At 53.8% G+C, this 6436-nt stretch overlaps 1 long non-coding RNA gene across 2 annotated transcripts; it reads right to left on the bottom strand.

Annotated features, from left to right (window-relative positions):
- Positions 1–1329: 1329 nt before the first annotated feature.
- LOC113957283 lies at positions 1330–3478 on the bottom strand. 2 transcript variants are annotated; one of them, XR_003531113.1, is made up of 4 exons: positions 3275–3478; positions 2593–2915; positions 1720–1867; positions 1330–1431 (listed from the first exon to the last, which is right to left on the bottom strand). It is a non-coding gene; the product is annotated as an uncharacterized LOC113957283 (long non-coding RNA). The 2 variants fall into 2 exon arrangements; XR_003531112.1 differs by lacking the exons at positions 2593–2915; positions 3275–3478 and having other exon boundaries at positions 1720–2217.
- Positions 3479–6436: the final 2958 nt, after the last annotated feature.

Below are 6436 nucleotides of genomic sequence, written 5' to 3'. Positions count from 1 at the left end.
CTGCTGCTCTGGGGCAAGGCAAAGAAGACAAAAAAATCTCAGCACGTCGTGTTTCCCAGAAGGCCAAGAGAGGAGCAAAGGTGATGTTCTGGGAGCCTGAGGGCTGACAGAGATAGGGGCATGGGTGTCACGCTCGCTTTTGGGTTAATTGGTACAATGGCCTCACAAGAGTTTGAGAGGACAAGCTCCCACAGCAGAGCTCGGCACCTCTGCCAGCTCACAGCCCTGAAACCGGCTCCGGGAGCCAGCGAGGGATTTGCCACCCGCGCCCCAGAGATCCCCAGTGGCTCTCTGCCTTCACGTCCCCCCGGAGAAGATTTTGCCCGCAGCTCCAGTGAAATCCACCTTCTCCCTCCCGTCACTCCCTCTCCCGCCCTGGCGGTTTCCTGGCGCCACCTTGAGGGCGCCAGGGCTTGACCTCGCTGTGCTCACCCGAAGGCTGAGATAAGCAGATACAAACACATACTGAAATTGCTGTATGATTCCAGTGTCCATCTTTTGCCTACGGCATCAGTTTGCTTTCAGAGTCTTTACAAGATTATACAATCACAAGGAGAAAAGAGCATTAAAAAGTTCTGCTTTGGTAGTACCTGAAAGGTTTGAGGGTTTGTGATGGTTACTCGCCCAAAGGGACCCAGAGAAAGTGCTGAAATAGTAAAAATAGTAAAAAAGTAGTTTTGAAGGAAAACTTGAGGAATTGGCAGCAACCCCCTCTCTGCTACCCTCCACGGGTGTTTGTGTTTGTCGGGCTGGCTCCCCCAGCACCAGTCCCAGCCAGAGCCTGTTCCACAAAATCCATCCCCACCACTGAAGGCATGCAGGGGAAGGGGTCAGATGTAAACCCAGTGTAGGCATGTACCTTTCAGAGGGGCTCCTGAGGAGAGAAAGGGGAGGGGAGAAAAGACTCTCCTGTCTCCTGAGATTCCCTTCCTTCCTTCAGCAGCCCTATTCCAGTCAGGAAGCACAGGGAGACAGGGAGCATAAAGCACTCAAACTTGAACCTTGCAGGAGCCCAGCTCTGCCTGCCCATTCTGGGAGTGGAGGAAGATGAAACACTTTAGGCAGGGCTTGAGCTGCTTCTGATTTCCTCACAGCTTTTGCAGTGGGGCAAGAACTCCATCCCTCCAAGCTTCTCGCCTTTTGAATGCATGAGTGCCTGGGTGGCAGTTCGAGGTCACTCAAGTGGCTGCTGCAGTTTCAAACAGGAGCTGTTGTTTCATTTTTCAGGTTGCTTAACCCCCTCCCAGTGGCAATAAAGCAGGTGAACAAGGACACAAAAAGATTACCCAGGGACCAAAAGCTTGGAAAAGGATGAAAGAAACACTCTGATTACAAAAAAAAAGGTTTATTTTTGACAGCAAATAAACAGCCCCCTGCCTCCCAAATTTGCAGGCTGATGATGCTGTTTCAATGTGATGAGGTGCTGGGCCCCTGGGGAGAGAAACCAGAAACCCACAGACAGTGGGAGAAGGCTCCTGTCCACCCTGTCCCACTACGCAGTGCCCACGCCATGCCACTGGGTGTGCCCAGAGCCCAAACCTCCCAGTCCGTTCTCTGTTTTGGAGGAGAGCAGAATGGCAGGATGTGCCAGCCACCTCCTCCAGCTAACTACAGGAGATCAACCTCCTCAGCTGATTCTGCAAGAGCAGAATGCTCGTGTGCCCACTGCCATCTTCCAAAACCCGTTCTGCCACCCATGCCATGAAGCTGGGTACCCACCTCAAGAGGCCCACTGCTGGAAGAGAAGCTGATCCCAGATGATGTTCTTGTCTGTCTTGAAGGGTCATGGCCAGGGTAGCACTGGCAGTGGATCCACTCCACAGCCCCAGCACTTCCCAGTCTGGTCCAGGCACGTGGTAGAATCTTCCTTTAAAAAACAAATAACAGTTGCACGAAAGTAAATTAAAACCAAGACTTGGAAATAAGAATAACATAAAATGTTATCAATGTATCACAGGGCTGGGGAAGGTTTGACTACTCCACGCAAGGAATAAAGCTCCCCATAGGCAGGGAAAACCCCCGACTTTCCCAGCCCCAGCCCTTCCTTAAGGGCCTGCAAATGAAAACGGCTGGCACATGGGTGCAGAACTCTGTCCTCTGCCACCTTGCCATGTTTTTGTCAGGCTGGCTTCCCCAGCCCGGGCCAGGGTGGCTGGTACAGGCTGTCACCAAGGCCAGGAGCCGGCATGGTTCCCATTCCATAACATCCACCCTCTCCCCCACCAAAAAGCTACTTGGCAGCCAGCTGAAAAATTAATCCCACTCTCCTCAACCCCAGCAAAGCAGGGAACCTCTAGTGCCCAGCCAGGCTGAGCCCTCAATGCCTTAGACCGGGAGCATCCCCCCAGCCCCCACCGGGTTTTTTTCATCTTTCATCTTTTTTCATCTGGCTGCAGAGTGTGTCCTCAAGGAAGGTGCTGCAAACAAAGCCAATCAGCTTCACTCCACTGGTGCCCATATCCCACGAGGACATTCTCCAGCTTGATGTCATGTTCCGGGACACCACAGTTGTGCCCCAGTTTGCAGGAGGACCACGATGCCATTAAGCTGCAGGGGGGATGTTTCCCCTTTTCCAGTGTGTGGGAACTTCACCAGACTGCCAAGACTTCTCAAATATGATGGAGAGCGCTCAGCCACTTCCTTCACAATTTCCCCCAGCACCGGCGGAAGCATCTCATCAGCTATGCTCCCTACTCTGCTACAGTCACAGGGAAACCGTCTGCTTTTCTTGGCTTCTTAATGCCATGAGACATGTGGATGGGAAGAAAAGCTGGCCCCGGACAATGTCCTCATCATTGTAGAAAGGTCCCTGCAGACCACCTCATAGAGCAGGATGCCCAGGGACCAGATTGTTGTTGAATGGCCACGGTAGCAGTGGAAGAGGATCCACTCTGGTGGGCTGTACTCTGGTGTTCCTATGGAACACAAGCAGAGCTCATCAGGTGGATGCTGCCCACTCCCGGCCCAGGCGATGCCCCGCTGGCCTCCTGCCCAGCTCCACCGCTGTTGGACCTTCCCCAGCTCGGGATGCTCCGCGGCTCCCGCTGATCCGTCGCCCGCTCCCCCAGCAGCGTCTCAGCTTCCACCCTCCCGGGCCTCGCTGCATCCCCGTCCGGCACGCCCCGGCTTCTTCCTCTGGCCCCACTCATTCATCAGCCTGACCCACTCTCAGATGCGATCCCAAGACACGCGTTCGATGGCCACCTGCAAGCCAAGGAGCGCCGGGCTGAGCTCGCCGCCCTCCTCCCTCCTCCGACCCCTCCCCGCCTCTTACCGGGGCGCCTTCCGCGAGGCGTGTCCCCGAGTAAACGCTGCCGCAGCCGCCGCTCCCCAGCAGCGGGCCCTCCCGGTAAAGCTGCTCCAGGGGATGCTTCTCCGGCCGTGCGGGAGACATTGCGCTCCCCGCGTTCCGCCCGAGGGCCCCAACCTCCCGGGGCTCTGCTTCCCGATCTGCTGCACCGGACACGGGCGGCTCGGGGCCGGCGGCCGAGCTGCCGAGCGGCGGAGCTCGGGCCGGGGAGACCGCAAAGGAGGCGGCGGGATCTGGGCGGCAGCGGGGCTGGCCGGGAGCGGCGACGGAGCGACCCCGGGCGGGGCCGCGGGAGCAGCTCCGGGAGGAGCCGCAGCCGGGGCCGGGCCAGGACCCGGGCCAGGCGGAGCCAAAAGACGGTGCTCCTGCGGCGTCCCGCCCAGCAGCCCACAGCCCGTAGGGCGAAAACCCCGCGGAGGCGAGACCGCGGCGGGCCGGGCACGGGCGGCGAGGGGATGGCCCCGGCGAAGGGATGGCCCCGGCGAGGGGCGGCGGGACGAGCCGTGCCGGGAGAGGGCGGGAAAGGCGGAGAGACGGAGCGGAGGGGAGGGGAAGGGAAGGGAGGGAGTGCGAGACCGAGAGGGAGAGCGAGTGGAAAGCCGAGCGCGAGCGGAAACCCGATCGGGAGAGTCGCTGCTGCTGCTGCGCCGCCGCCGGAGCGCGCGGCCGCCCGTCCGGCTCCCCCCGCGAGCCCAACGGAGGAGCCGCCGCTCCGCGCGCGAGGCTGGCTTGGAAATAAGCGATAAATCAGTAGTCTGTGGAATATCTATAAAATAATAAATAAATGAATCAAAGTGCTGCTTTGTGGGTTTCTTTCTTCATTGGGTGAGATGAAGCATTTCAATGGGAAGAATTCCCTGACCGCTGCGGGAGAGTTTACACGAATGGAGTGTTCGATTTTGAAGTAGAAAATGTAAATCGTGTCACTGATATCATCTCTTTTCATCCTCTGACAGTTGTCATAGGTTATCTTGTTTTAAAGAAAAAAAAAAAAAAAACCCTGCTTGGCATTTTTTCCCTTTACCACTGTGAAAGAAAGGTGTTGAGCGAGGGAGGGGGGAGAAGATGACCGGACTGAGACACACACAGGACTGGCTGACAGTCCCACGTTCCAAGCTGATGTCTTCAGAAGACTGTAGGGGCAGGTGAGGGGTCTTTTTTCCTTCGGGAGGCGGCACTTTACTTTTGCTCTTACTCAGGGAGGGTGTGTTTGTAGAGAAAGAGCTCCGGGGTTCATTTTGTTTTCGGCCAAGTCATCCGGCTGCCTTTGGCCCCCGGTTCGCCTCCGTTCCCTCACGCCCCGTTCTGCCCACGGCCCGGACTTGCCTCGGATTTCATGGGAGAAGCCGGTACCATCTGCAGAGGAATTTCTGAGGGGAAAGGCTGCTCTTCCCCTCACTTCCTCCTTCTCCGTGCCGGGCGGCAGCTTGCACCCCTTGACAAGGAGAGGGAGTTTCAGCCAGAGCCTTTGACAGCGCGATCCCACAGGAGGAATCCCCCCCTTCCCGTCCGGCTCCTCCCTCGCGCCAGAGCCCAACAGCGCCCCCTGCCGGCCACAGAGAGCAACCGCAGCCCCCGCCCTCCGGGGTCCAACAGCGCCCCCTGCCGGCCGTGGTTAGGATTGCGCCTGAACTGGGTTTGGTGGTAATTTGGGAGCGGGATTATCGTGGGGTTTTTTTTCTTTTGTTGTGTTACCTATACGTATATATTCCTTAATAAAGGGCTGTTATTTTTTCTTTCTCCACATTTTCTCGACTGGAGCCTCTTAATTTCGGATTTACAACTGCTCAGAGGGAGGAGTTTAGTCTTCCTCATAACTTGCCCTCCTCAGCAAAGACTTCTGTCTCATTAAACCAGGACAACAGTCTTGCAGGCTGCTGTCTGCAAGACTGGAATGGAAAACTTCGTCAGGTTTCTCTTTTTGCCAGAGATGGAGAATGGTAAATGTTATATAGAATCATGGAATCATTGAATGTTTTGGGTTGGAAGGGACCTTAAAGATTATCTAGTTCCAATCCCCCTGCCATAGGCAGGGACACCTTTCACTAAACCAGGTTGCTCAGAACTCCATTCACCTTGGCCATGAATGCTCCCAGGGATAAGGCATCCACAAATTCTCTGGGCAACCTGTTCCAGTGCCTCACCACTGTCAGTAAAGAATTTTTTCCCTAATATCTAATGTAAATCTACTCTCTTTCAGTGCCTTTTTAAAGCTGCATGGGTAGCTTTCCTTTCTTCAGCTGAGGGTGAGGAAGGAGCTGAAGAGTACATGGGCTCCTTGAACCATTGCCCTCTTGCAATCCTTTATGCAGAGGGTAAGCAAAGAAAGAAATGGTTGCAGTGGAAAAATGTGCTTTTCCAACAGCAAGGAGAGCTGTTCCTTGTGAACATGTAGAGCCGACAGTATACAGTAACAGTCAGCCTGTAAATAACCTGCTCCACCAAGCATCTGCAACTTGATATGCAAAAGTGGAAAAGACACTCTGCCTGTGACCACAAACGGATTGTGTCTTTCCCTATACCTGTTCAGATGCAGAGGAACAAACTTCCTCGAGGTACAAAAGGAAAATTACCTGAAACATTTGTCTACATCACTGAATGGTGTTCTGATGAGAAAGCTGGATGGTATGGTGACTTAATGGGAATATGACAACTACACACATCCCCCTCCAAAAAAGCAGCTGGAGTACCAATCCAGTTTGGCAAGTTCTGTTTTTTCTTCAAAAGGTATCCCTATTCCCATGATGGGGCATGACATATTTTTCCCATAATTGTTATTGCTTACATTTTTATATACAAAAAGAACAGATTTTTTTGAAAAAAGCTTTTCAGACTTAAAAAACCACTGGTTAGGATTTTCCAAAATATCAAAAACGTAAAAGCACTCTCAAAGTATTTCCTTCTAATATTAGAGAACTTCCCCAGCAGAAAACAGTTATGTACAGACAGTGCAGTATGCTCTTCATCCACACATTGGAGAGGTTTTACACTCAAAACAGCTTTCACTCCACAGGAGGCAAAAAGTGTGCTTCTGGAAAGGTTTTTGTGAGCTATGGCAAATGTAATTTAAGGAAACATTCTTACTACTCATGGCAAATAACTTTCTGTAAGCAAAATTATCACTAC

The sequence above is a fragment of the Corapipo altera genome, unplaced genomic scaffold (genome assembly GCF_003945725.1).
Source record: "Corapipo altera isolate COAL_440 unplaced genomic scaffold, ASM394572v1 76, whole genome shotgun sequence".
Taxonomy (NCBI): domain Eukaryota; kingdom Metazoa; phylum Chordata; class Aves; order Passeriformes; family Pipridae; genus Corapipo; species Corapipo altera.
The sequence above is the reverse complement of the archived record's forward strand: the minus strand, read 5'-3'. Positions and strand labels throughout refer to the sequence as shown.